Consider the following 13,710-nt stretch of genomic DNA (forward strand, 5'->3'; position numbering starts at 1 on the left):
TAACGTTGGGGGCGGATTCTCACATCACGGGGAGTCGAGGGAGGGGAAGAAGGCGGAAGGGGCGGACACGGTGCCCGCACAGCCGGCCTCTAGGAGGCCTGCGGTCAAGTGATTTTCTAAGGCTAAGGGGAGTGGGCACACCCGTTACGTGTCGAGCTGTAAAAGATTACTGACCGTTAGAACAAAAGTTTAGGGTAGAAAACAAATCTGCAAGTGAAGCAGAAAATAGTCCCAGCACTGAGTGAATGAGGCCTTGAAGCGCCACGCACCCAGGGCTTTGCTTGCGAAGCAGGCAGGGTGGGTGGTGGGGCCGGAGGGCAGAGTAACCACAGAGCGGTCACTTCGGTGGGAGCGTATGGGAACCAGGGACTCACAAAGCTCCAAAGCCAAAGATCAAAAAAAGCTGAGCGATAAAACCCAAAACTCAGCTACTCGGACCCAAAGACCATGTTTTTGCGTCAGCTTTACAAGTTGTTTTCTTTTTAACTTTATTTATTTATTTTAGAGCAAGAGTGAGAGTGAATGGGGAGGGGCAGAAAGAGAGAAAGAGAGAGAGAGAGAGAGAGAGAGAGAGAGAGAGAGAGGGTCCCAAGCCGGCTCCACGCTGTCAGCACAGAGCCCAAAGTGGGGCTCGATCCCACGAACCACAAGATCATGACCTGAGCGGAAACCAAGAGTCGGAGGCTTAAGAGACCGAGCCACCCAGACCAGCCGCCCCCACGAGTAAGTCTTTAAACCAAAATGTTTCTTTTGGTTTAAACCAAAAGAAACCAAAATGTTTTTCACTCGATTCCAAATGCGTTCTAAGGTTAAAACACAAAAATTCAAAGAAAAACTTCAAACTCAGGTTCGCTCGAGTGACAGAACCACCTAACGAATGCAGCTATGTGGCCTCCAAAGGCAATTCCGGGGGGGGCACCCCCAAACGCCCTGTCCCGCCAGCACTGCCACACGGGTTCTTATTCTCCACGGGCGTGCGGACGTGACTTGCAGGGACGTGACGGCAGAGACAACAACAGCAGGCCACAGTCACGGAATGCCAGGGCCCCGAACCTTAGCGGAGGGACCTGTGACTGCGGCGACTCTGGGTAACTTTCCTGGTCCCCATGTCACAGGGGAGGCAGCCAAAGGCCAGGCCGACAGCGTCACAAACCCGGGGAGCAGGGCCCCACGCAGGACGTGTCTGCGCACAGGTGTCTCACCGCCGTATCCACCGCGACCCCGTCTCGCTTCGGGGAAGGAGAGCCGGCCCGCGAGCCCTCTTCACTGCACCTGCGGGTGCTTCCGTCTGCCAGACAGATTTTCGGCGGCGACTGACCTGACTTTTTGCTCACGTTCAGTTGCTTCCTTCATGGAAAATCTAAATCAAAAGCATTTGCTGAAAAGCTCAGACAGACAACGCATCAGGTCTGACTAATACAAAGGCCCGGAGAAGTGAAAGTGAAATACGTCCTCCATGCGACAATAAACTACAACGCCACCTTGCAGTGTCAGAGCACCAAGTCTTCCGAAACGGTGGAGTGAGCGCGGAAAACAGGCAGCGTAAACGGGGTCCATCCAGGCTGGCGCTGGACCACCTTCCAGACACACCCTGAACCCCAGGGATCGGGACACCTTCACCCTTCCCGAAAAGAAATACAAAACGCTTGCCGTTTACTGCCATTCGCGTGTGCATTCTGTTGAAACTACCTACATCTCCAACTCAAGCCTGCTAAGTAATTTGGTTAAGTTATGAAAGAGAGGAAAAGACGAGCAGAGTGTGGCCCGCCCCGGGGGCTTTCGTCGTTCTAGGGAGAAACCGGTGCATGTTTGCAGTACGGGTACAAGCAAGGAAAGGGGGCCGGCTTTGCGGACAGCACGGCAGCTCGTGTAGGACACTGACCCAGACCTAGCGGGAAGTGCAGTCACACCACAGGGCCTCCCGGGGCCTCTCTGCACAGGCACGCTTGGAAATCCCCAACGGTGCAGGTGCACAGAGAGAGTGACCCCCCCCCCAGTGTCCCCCTCCCCCACGGTGCTCTCAACATGTCCTCTCTTTCCGGGTCTCTACAGGCACCGAGTTCACAATGAGGTGCCGGTGTATTCCCCGATGGGGGATTCTGCTGGTTACATGCTGGGCAGGAGCCCAACGATCTCGTTTCTCTTGCTTCTGCTGCAGAAAAAGTTTCCTCACTTAAAAAAATAAAAAATCACCAGACAGCAACAAACACAAGGCATAGCCACTGCAGTAAAATCCGCTGAGATGGGATTTTTACTTCATTTTATTTCATTTTATTTTTGTAGACAGAGAGAGAGAGAGAGAGAGAGAGAGCACACGAGTGGTGGAGGGGGCAGGGGGAGGGAGGGAGAGAGAGAGAGAGAGACGGGGGGAGATACTCTTAAACAGGCTCCACGCTCAGCACAGAGCACGCGGCTCGATCCTATGACCCTGGAATCCTGCATGACCTGAGCTGAAATCAAGAGTCAGACTCTGAGTGGCGCCTGGGTGGCTCAGTCGGCTCAGTGACCGAGTTCGGCTCAGGTCGTGATCTCACACTTTGCGGGTTTGAGCCCCATGTTGGGCTCTATGCTGACAGCTCAGGGCCTGTTCGGGATTCTCTCTCCTCTCTGCAGCTCGCATGCTTTCGCTACCAAAATAAATAAACAAACTAAAAAAAAAAAAAAAAAAAAAAGGCAAGATGCTGAACCTTCCAAGCCACCCAGGTGCCCCTGAGATGGGACTTTTTGAAAGCAGATTCTGCTTAGACCCTGCTTAGAACACACGCACTTGCTTCTTATCCCTCACACCCACTAAGAACCTCACCAGGTGTGTATTCCTATCCTCATCTCACAGATAAAAATAACTTCAAACTAATCTTTAACGAAATGTTGCTTCCACCCCGAAGCAGGTGATCCCTGTTCGGCAACAGGCCTGCCCGAGGCTCCCGGGTGGCAGGAGCGTGCACGTGGTCACACGGAGGAGGGCGTTCTGGTTGACCGAGTGAATTCACTCTCGCAGAAGGCGGATGTGGAAACGAGGCACACGACACCCGTTCACGGTTTCTAGGGAACCACATGCACGAATCACAACATCGGAGGCCGGCTGGATAAATGACAACACAGGACTCTACGTAGCAGACTCGGTGTTTGTGTCCAAAACAGTTTCAGGAGGAGGAAGAGTGGGTTTAAAAGTTCAGGTCAGGGGCGCCTGGGTGGTGCAGTCGGTTAAGCGTCCGACTTCAGCCAGGTCACGATCTCGCGGTCCGTGAGTTCGAGCCCCGCGTCAGGCTCTGGACTGATGGCTCAGAGCCTGGAGCCTGTTTCCGATTCTGTGTCTCCCTCTCTCTCTGCCCCTCCCCCGTTCATGCTCTGTCTCTCTCTGTCCCAAAAATAAATAAACATTGAAAAAAAAAATTAAAAAAAAAAAGTTCAGGTCACACCACCGGTTTGGGGACTTCGTTTTCCTTATCACATTTCTCTCCCTCGGTGTACGCGAACGAAATTTCAAGTTCAAAAAGCCAGGCCCCAGGGAAAAAGCAAGAGCGTCCTCCCAGGATCGTTCTCGGCACACAAGCGTGCTCAGCGAGCGCCTCCTCTCTGCCATGAAGCATCTCAGGGGCCCCACGACTTTTAAAAATACAACTGCCACCGAAGGGCGTCCAAGCAGGCAGCTCAACAGGAAGTAATTCTGAGATGACTGGACTGAATTAAACACTCATGGTCCATCCACCTGCACTGTGTGATAGCCCACGGTGGGCGGAGCGCCAATTCAACTCTGACTCTTCCCGAGACAAGGACACCACCCGCGGTAGTAATTATAGGGCAGCACAGATGTTTTAAGACAACCTCTCTTTGTTTTATTAAGTTCACTGCTTGTAAGCAAACAAATTGCTTAGTCACCGATTCCTCCGGTTTCCCGCCCCCCATTATGAAGAAACTAGTACCCGCAGAAATCTCTGGCAAGCTACGACGGTCCCCGCGGGTCCTGCCTTGCCCCGCTATTCCTGCAGGCACCCGCTTCTAGCACTTTCCCAAATGCCGTTCCTCTGTCTGATCTGTGTGTGGCTGCCACGCTAATTATCCCAAAGCACCACTTTTACTGGCTTTTTTTTTACACTGCCCTCCTGGCAAAGCTGGCCCGGTTTTCAACACCAGCACATCTGGCCGCAACCCAATTTCCTAGTACCCTTCCTTTCCAACCCTGCACTCTGGCCACACTCTGCTACTGCCCCCCCGGCCCCAGGCACGCCGCCACTGTCCCACCCTGAAAGGAGCACCTAAGAGACCCTAAGACTGTGCGCCTGGCACAGACCTTTGACCTCTGCCCAACCCCTACGCAGACACCCAGCTGGCAGGTCCTGCCCCTCCCCCGTCTCTATCCAAGTAATAAGAGTTCGGAAGACAGAGACGTAGACAGCCCCGTAAGCCAGAAATTTCAAAATAAACTCTGGCCGTGGCTCCTTGGGCCACTGGCTGATTCCGGGGCTGGACCGGGAAATACGCAAGATGAAAGAGCCCTGAAGTGCAAGTGTGTGCACACCCACACGCCAGTGGGAGCCACCCGACAGAGCTGCCGATGCCAGAGCTGGGACAAGGTGAGAAACAGAATACACACTACGGTCCTGGAGGATAGCCCGAAGCGTAACTCAAACGGCCACGGATCCGCGCTGAGGTAACTGACGGACTGAATGAATGAAGAGGGAGGGTATACAGACCTGTGCAGAAGAATTCAAAATAATTCACGTAGACCCTCTGCCCTCAGGGAGAGGCAACGAAACTCCCTACCCCTCGCGGTGACTTCCTTCCACAGTGTAGCACGCGGCAAGGGAAAAAGAAGTAATTTTACGGTGGAGAAACCTAACAGCCACGGTCTCAGCCAGGCGGGCAATGTCGGTATCGACCCCGAGGGTCACATACTGGACACGACGAACAGGGCGTTTCATTTCTGCGGTCCCCGTCATCCTCACAGGAACCCAAAACCCCAGTCCAACAGGGGGGAATCATCAGACGAATCCCGGTTGAGAGACAGTCTACAAAACACCTGACCAGCTCTCCTCAAAAGTATCAAGGTCATCAAACACAAATGATGTCCGAGAAGCGACCACGGGCCAACAGCCTTGGAGCCTGAGGAGACCTATGGGACGACCAAATGCAGCGTGGCCTCCTGAACGCGCTGCTGGAACAAAAGAGGGACGTGAGGTGAGCGCTGCGGAAATGTGAATGAAATACGGCTGTAGTAACTGATCATGTGTCAATACTGGGTCACTGGTTACGTGTGGAAGCCGGACGCGGGGAACGCGAGAGCTCCCTGGGCGATCTTCCCAAACTTCGTCTGAATCTAAAACTATTCTAAAATTAAGTTTATTTATTTATTTATTTATTTTTTTAAATTTTTTTTTTCAACGTTTATTTATTTTTGGGACAGAGAGAGACAGAGCATGAACGGGGGAGGGGCAGAGAGAGAGGGAGACACAGAATCGGAAACAGGCTCCAGGCTCCGAGCCATCAGCCCAGAGCCCGACGCGGGGCTCGAACTCACGCGAGATCACGCGAGATCTCGCGAGATCATGACCTGAGCCGAAGTCGGACGCTTAACCGACTCTGCCACCCAGGCGCCCCTAAAATTAAGTTTATTTTAAAAGATTACCCCGGGCTCCTTCAGCTCCCTACCCGCCCCTCCCCCACCCCACACCCCAGGCTGCAGTCCAGAACATCTTCTGTTCCCTCCACTCCTGTATCCTGGGCCTCTGCCCTCCCTAGTCGTTGTATTCCCCGCTCCATCCTCCACACAGGTGCCAGGGGAAGCTTTCGAACACACGAATCTGAAGAGAACACCTTCCCGATCAAAGCCCTTCAAGCAGCTATCTTCATTCCGGAATTTTCAGGCCTTCACCGCACACTGTGAATCTCCTTAAGAGGGATATTTAACACGATAACTCTCAAATCTGTTTGGCTGTGGAATTTTTCCACACTTTCAGCGTCTGGGTCCTGCGGAACAGTTAGGAAATTGTTGAAATCAAGCACATTCCTACAAGGTGGACTGAAAGTTCTAATTCCTTCTCTTGGTCACTGTGGTGGGTCGAACAACGCACCCCCAAAGGTTATCCAGCTCCTAATCGCTGCGATCTGGGATGCCGCCTCAAATGGCAAAAAAAAAAAAAAAAAGGACTTCGTAGGTGTAAATAAGTTAAAGATCTTGAGACGGGGAAATTACCAGGACGGGCCCCAAGTGACACCAAAGGTGTCCTTACAAGGAGGAAGCAGAGGATGATCTGATGCCACACTAAGGAAAAGGCAACGTGACCAGAAGGCAGACTGGGGTAGTGAAGCCACAGGCCACGGAATGTGGGCAGAGCCACCACGAACGAGGAACAGCTTCTCTCGGGGAACCCCCACAGCGGGGGGCGGGCACAGCTCTGCCAAGGCAACAGATTTGTGAGTTCTGGCTTCCAGAACTGAACGAAAACAACAAAGGTACATTCTTTAAGCTACCACGTTTGCGGTAACGTGCTACGGCAGCCACGGGAGACTAATACCCAGCAGTCGGGGGCACGATGCTCTTTGAGGACGTTGCAGTTCCTCAAACGAAGCCCATTCAGCGTGGCCCGCAACTGGGTCGCCACCAGCCTCGCCAGCGAGGTTTCATCCTTCGCTTAAGGAAACGCTGCAAGTCGGTGGGTAGGACTGTGGACCTAGGTTAAAGGCCCTGGCTTCCAATGCTGCTCCAACACTCACCACCTTCATGACACGGCCTTGGCCAAGAGGTTTCTCCGCACGGTGACCCAGCTGCCTCACCCGTAAAATGGGACTACAGAGCGGCTTTGTGAATTACAGAAAGCACTTAGTACAACTCCTGACCCCATAATAAGCATTTGCTACATCAAAACCACTATTATTGCTATTTAGAGGCCAAAAAAAAAAAAAAAAAAAAAAAATCCACTTTCACCGGAAGCCCAATGTCCTCTCTTTCACTCTCAGTTTGACAAACTACATGTCTTTAACCCAATTTCTAGCTTAGGACGTTTGAAAATCATCTCGGCAAAGGTAAGGCAGGTGGAAATGTTCCAGCTTGCCCCTCTGAGTCACAGCTTTTGGGTATCCGACTTGATAAATCATGACAAGGAATGACTCCAGGACACGTGCCCAATGTCAGGCATTCACGTCCCATTGCTCGTCCAAATGTCTAAAGCCAGTGTTCTCGTGCGGGTGATCTGTATCGGTCAGGCCCACAAAGGCCCGTTTTCTTAAGTTATTAAGAAATAATAATTCACTGATCTTCCTCTCAATGTCTGGTTATGCTCCGAGCAGCAGATACCGTCACTCTGCGGCCCCAGCACGGCAACAGAACGAGGCACCTGAAAACAGCAGAGACAACAGGTCTTGGCTTGATGAATGCAAGTCCTCCCAGGGCGTCTCCGGCCTCCTGGCCCCTCATCTACCACCGCTCCCCACGGGTCACCAGAGCACCCACCGCCTGCCGCACAGCCAGCCTACTTGGGTACAACCTGTCTGATCACAAATGCTGGGTCACCACTGCTCACAAGGCGCTTAGACTCAGAGCTCTGGCTCCTACAGCCTTTAAGAGGCTTCTAGTAAAACAGAGGTAGCCCTAGGAAAGTTAGTATTTTATTCCTTTATTGACAACATACTTCATCGGCCATTAGTTTAAAAGAGCCAAAGGTGCAGCGGACATAAGAATACACAAGGATTTAGGGGCACCTGAGCAGCTCAGTCGGTTAGGCGTCCCGACTCTTGGCTTCAGCTTGGGTCATGATCTCACAGTTCGTGGGTTCGAGCCCTGCACCGGGCTCTGACAGCTCAGAGCCTGGAGGCTGCTTGGGATTCTCTTTCTCCCTCTCCCACTGCCCCTCCCCTGCTCACGCACATGCACACAGGCACTCTCCCTCGGTCTCTCTCAAAAATAAACAAACATTAGGGGCGCCTGGGTGGCGCAGTCGGTTAAGCGTCCGACTTCAGCCAGGTCACGATCTCGCGGTCCGTGAGTTCGAGCCCCGCGTCAGGCTCTGGGCTGATGGCTCAGAGCCTGGAGCCTGTTTCTGATTCTGTGTCTCCCTCTCTCTCTGCCCCTCCCCCGTTCATGCTCTGTCTCTCTCTGTCCCAAAAATAAATAAAACGTTGAAAAAAAAATTTTTTTTAAAAATAAAAAAAATAAACAAACATTAAAAAAAAAGTTTCTTAAGAAAGGTGTGGCAGGGGGGCGCCTGGGTGGCTCAGTCGGTTAAGCATCCGACTTCGGCTCAGGTCACGATCTCAAGGGTCATGAGTTCGAGCCCCGCGTCGGGCTCTGTGCTGACGGCTCGGAGCCGGGAGCCTGCTTCCCATTCTGTGTCTCCCTGTGTCTCTGCCCCTGCCCCACTCAGGCTCTGTCTCTCTCTGTCAAAAATGAATAAACACTTAAAAAATGTTAAAACATAAAAAGCGTGGCTGAATAACCGAATCTATATATTCCCTAGAATCCTGGTGAAGCAGGATGAACCATGAAGCCCAGTATTCGCAAAAGACACCACCAGACACCCAGAAGAAAAAGGATCCGGTGGAGGAAGCCACCTTAACTCGTGGGGGCGCTCCCAGGTAGTGAGGGTCCCCTGTAACACAGCATAAGGGGCAGAGGACAGATGGACAGAGATCTCCCTCACTTCGGCAGGATGCACAACAAGAGTTGCCAGGTCACGTGAGGCACGGATGAAAACAGAGTGAGGTCCACACAAACATCAAACGTCCCACCCCGCCTCACCCCTACACGCCAGTCCACACCGGTCTGGAAGACGCGGTGACAAAGCGGCAGCAAAGGCCAGGAGGCGGCCGGCCGAGACCAGCCGTGGAGCCTCCACAGAAGAGCAGAGACCCAGCAGGAAGCTCAGAGCGTGGCCGGTGGGAGTGACCACGGCCCCCGCGGTCCAGCCCCGGGCACGGGGGGGGCCGTCAAGGCAGGAGTCACGTGAACAAGTTACAGTGGAAAGCACGCCAATCAGGGGGCTGTGGAAGGCACAAAGTAAGTCCCACACGTCTGGCCACACGCAGGAAAGAGGGAAGGCCGCTCGCCTGGCAGTGACACACGCTCGGTTACCCAGCACACGCGTCAGTCAACACACACGGCCAGCCCGGCCCGTGCGCCAATTGGGGAAAGACCTTCCCGGGACACACGGAGGGCTCCCTGAGGACGCTGCTTCGGAACAGCAAGCTTAAGCTACTGAAAACTTTAATGTTAGGGATTTTTTAACAAAAAAACATCCTTGATTTTTAAGTTTTAACATAGAGGTCATAAACCCAAATGCCACGGAAGCCGGCGGGCATGGGAGAAAAATGGTGACAGCTGGGGGTCTGAAAACCCAGAGGGTACATGCCCCGTCCAGGAGGACGGCCACCCCTCAGCCCTAGCTGACGGCGGCCACGGGGAGCAGGGCCACGGCAGCCCCTGGACAGACGGGACCCTCAGCTGGTTCCAGGGCTGCCCCCAGCACAGCCCAGTCAGAGCATCACAAAACCACTGAGCGCCTGGCTGCTTTGCTTCTGGGATGATAAAAGTCCTCTAACTGCACAAAATTTAGCTCCAAGGAGTATAACTTAATTAAGAAGTGAAATCCTTCCCTTCTACCTCCCCTGATTGTTACCAGATTAGATCACTATGTATCCTTTTTCTAGACACACAAAATGTTCCATGAGTTGCTTTTTTCACTCAACAATATGTTAGAGACTTCCTTCCCCCACAGTACATTCAGATCTGCTGTTTGGTTTCTTGGGGGGGGAGGGGGGCGGGTTGTGGCCAAATGGGAGAGTTAGCATACAAAATCTCAATGGTCGGAGATGATGAGAGAGCTCCCGGCCAACCCCTGTCACTCAACGGATGGGGTCCGGGGAGGCCCTGGACATCTCCAGCCACACAGGAAAGAAGCCAGCCCCTCCCGGGGGGCTGGCCCCTGCACCTGTCACCAGCACCACACCACGTTTGCTTTCCAGAAGAGCTGAGCTAAATAAAAGGCAAAGCTTCCCACGTGGCACGGGAGAAGGGAGATAAAATTATCTTAGAGCAAAGCCATGGACTGTAATCAGTAAAGAACCGCACACCTATCAACTCTGTGGGTTTTTTTAGTCAGCAAATATCCAGAATCACTCAATGATGAACTCGAAACTCATCCAGTTTACTAAATTAGAACTCACTCCGCAGTCACAGTCTACCTATTCCCACAGCATTCTGGACGGAAGTGGAGGTAACTCAGATTTTCATGAAGTCCACCACCCTCCTGACTCAAGGCCCGAAAGAAATAGGGCAGGCCTGGGCTCCCAAGTAAGCCGCTCACCTGGACAACGCCAGCCACCAGGGGAAGAAAGGATCGACGCCTCGGCTGCAGAGACCATCCTTATAAAAGGACACACGTATGCAAAGGAAGAACCATAAACTTCATATTTAAACTATGAATTCTGTTAGTGACTCAAGGTGCTGAAAAGCTAATTAAGTATTCAGACCTTCAGAAACTCCAGCCTGGCTCCCAGATACAGAAAAATCTATCTAAAGATATAAACTCCCTAGAGGCCAAAGCCTCCCTGCAGCTAGCTTTCGAAACATTTTAGGAAACTTGACCTCAAATCAAACTCGGCATTTCAGCAAGGGTCACTTAGAGCCTTTGAGAAACTGTATTTCAGATGAACAGAAATTACAGAAGGTGTTCTCTTATTCTGTTAATATAATTGCTTTATGAGAGAAATATTTAAGTGTTTGGTTTTTTCTGGTATTCTTCATCTCAGCTAAATGGGAAGACCATCTACCTACTGCTAAGCTAGACATGGAATATTCCAGATAGCTTTCCTTCTCCTTCCCTTCCAATCTCAAGTGAGATCCATCAGGAGTACAACCTAGCCGCCCTGTCTCTTGAGCCCCTTTCTGCCTCCAAGCCCTTGGTTAGGTTCTCAGCAAACGTCAGAGAGACCACAGCAATCACCTGGATTCATCCTCTGTCACCAATCCTTCCCCTCCCCCACCCATTCCCCACCAAACCCCCGGAGGCATCTCAGTCACTCACTCCACCAATACTTCCAGAGCCCTTGTTAGATAGGCACCAGGCACTGTTCGGGCACTGAGGACAAAGCGGGTGCACAACCAGGTCCCTGCCCCCAGGATCAGCCCAGTGGTCCCAGTGCAGCCCGCTCTACTGAAGGGGTCAGCCAAGGTCTCGTTCCCACAGGGATGTGTGAGCATGTTCTCAGGGAAGGGAGGGGACAAACATGTCAGGGGAAGAGTGTTCTGGGCGGGGAGGACAGCAGGTGCAGCCCGGGAGCGCATGCCTGTGCGTCTGAGGACAGGGAGGGGGAACAGAGTGGCCCCCGTACAGTGAGCAGAGGGATACTCTCCCAGGTGCAACCAGAGAAGGTGGACACACAGGGCTGCACGGCCCACAGCGACCGCAGGGAGCTTGTTGTGAGTGAAATGATTTCTATGCCCTACCTCCTTCCCGGAACTTCCTGGGAAATTTACAGATCGTCAGTATCCTGAGAAAAATCAGTGGAGAAATAAGAGGAAGGTATTCTAGTTCTCCTACTTGCTTAGCAATCGACACGGAATCCACTCAACAGCAAGTGCGAAGCAAGAGTAGGAAATGCTGAGGCGCGGAGGTGAAGGTGAAGACCGACATTTCCGTGAACTGGCCCAGGAGCGTGTGCGAGAGAAGCTACCCCAGTCCAACCACTCAGACTCGTCTGCACCTGACACCACGTTCCAGATGTGTGTTCAGAGTCCTGCCTGCTGCCACTGCCGAGTCACTCTCGCAAATAAAGTCAGTATTGATAACCTATACAGACCACACTCAAAACAAATCCCGTTCTATGTGGTGCCGTTAATCTTGCTAGAAGATCCGAATGCCAACATTGTTCAAATACTGCCCAATAATGTTCAGAAGTGTTTCCCAGTGTTTGAATATTCCATACAAATGGGTCTCTATAAATAGTAGTAAGCATGGTATTTCTCATTAAGCATTTTTTTTTTAGATATCCATACCAATGAGTAAAGAGTGGCAAGAATGCTGGAAATTTTTAAGAAAGATAAAGTAAATCCATTAGCCTGTTTTGCTAGACCTGATTTAAATGTTGTAGAAGTATTTAATAAAAAGAACATTTTGAAGAGGAAAATGTCCTTTAACCGAAGAAACGCAAAGAAAAGATGCCAACGTCGTAGAAATCACACCTTGATCTAAAATCCAAACTAGCAAGACAAAACAAAACAAAAACAATTCAACAGCAAAACCAAATGAAGGCAACCAGAAAAATAATTTCACTGTTACAAGGGGAAATGAGTTTCTGTGAGCTCAGGGAGCCCGAATGTTTTCTAACAGGCAGTAAGCAGGCCCGCCCATTGCTCCTGAGATGTGATCTTTATCCTCCAAGGCTATTCGCTGCACAAATAATGGAAATCGGTGCCTGTGCTCACCAGAGAACCCACAGGGAACTTCATCCTGATCACAGGCAACCGACAAAGGGCAAGACAGAGGGAGGCAGAGTGTGGAAGCTGGTGGCTTTCAAGGTCACAGAAGTCATCAGCATAGACTTACTAAGTGGCAGACAGCACTCCTGCCCATCAGGAGGGATCGCCCATCCAATCCTCACGGCCACGCTGAGAGACAGGTACTGTTATTACCTCCTCCCATCTTGAAAATGAAGAAACTGAGGCACAGAGAAATTAAGCCACTTGTCATACAGCTACTAAGCACTGGAGCCAGATTCAAACCCAGACTCTGGCTCCAGATCCACACTGGCGGCCACCACAGTTTCCTGCCCCGTGCTTCTTCAACCGGACCCAAGGACTTCAGAGCATGACGGGCAGGTTTTTTTAATATTTATTCATTTTTGAGACAGAGAACAAGCGAGGGAGGGGCAAAGTGAGGGGGAAAGAGGATCTGAAGCTGGCTTTGCACTGACAGCAGAGAGCCCGACGTGGGGATCGAACTCATGAACTGTGAGATCATGATCTGAGCCAAGGTCAGATGCTTAACTAACTGAGCCACCCAGGCGCCTAAACTGGCAATTTTTATGAACTAATGGTTCCATGAGTTCCCAATAACATCATCATTATTATTACCGTTTATCTGCTTCTTTTTTAAATTATAAGAACATTTTATTAAAAGGTGCACATAAGCTTTCACTCCCATGTGCTAATAAGTCGAATTCCCATGCTGAAAGCTTCTCCATCAATTTCATAAAAAATAAACAAGTGACTCCAGGCTGCTTACATCGCATACCTGAAAGAGCCCAAGTAAACAACTTGGAATGAGCCAAACACCATGATGGAAAATGTCTTCTGGCATCTTCTCCTGACTAATTGGAGAACTGGAATCTGTCACTGTTCAGACACATGAAATTCTAAGGACTTGGACCTACAACAGTCACTGCTTTGGTGTAAGTACATATTGGTGAGAAACTCTCACTCCCCCCCCCCCCCCACCCCGCTCCCTTCAGGCAGCACCTGGAGAAGAGAATTCTGGCCGGAAAGAGACCGCGGTGCGGAGGGAGGCGGGAAAACACGCCGCAGGACGAACACCACACGCCAAGGACTTGTTACTACAACCCTAAGGGTTGGACAAAGACCCCGCATCCTGTTTTAGTAGCCACACATGGCCTTTTGCTCCTCCAAGCAGCATGGGTCTCCAAACCCGCCTCCCCATACCCACACCGCCCGCCCGGTCCTGCCGAGCACCCAGCCGGGCTGTGGCGCCAATGCCCGGG

General features: G+C 51.6%; 2 long non-coding RNA genes across 2 annotated transcripts in view; one reads left to right on the top strand and one right to left on the bottom strand.

The window, feature by feature from the left end:
• Window positions 1–13,710, bottom strand: part of LOC121016561 (uncharacterized) — a 101,558-nt gene that overhangs the window by 73,812 nt on the left and 14,036 nt on the right. The gene's annotated exons all lie outside the window — the stretch shown is intronic.
• On the top strand, window positions 2,906–3,490 carry LOC121016562 (uncharacterized). The gene is made up of 2 exons (XR_005784355.1): window positions 2,906–3,176; window positions 3,413–3,490. It is a non-coding gene; the product is annotated as an uncharacterized LOC121016562 (long non-coding RNA).

The sequence above is a fragment of the Herpailurus yagouaroundi genome, unplaced genomic scaffold, assembly GCF_014898765.1.
Source record: "Herpailurus yagouaroundi ecotype Mexico unplaced genomic scaffold, PumYag 211, whole genome shotgun sequence".
NCBI lineage: Eukaryota > Metazoa > Chordata > Mammalia > Carnivora > Felidae > Herpailurus > Herpailurus yagouaroundi.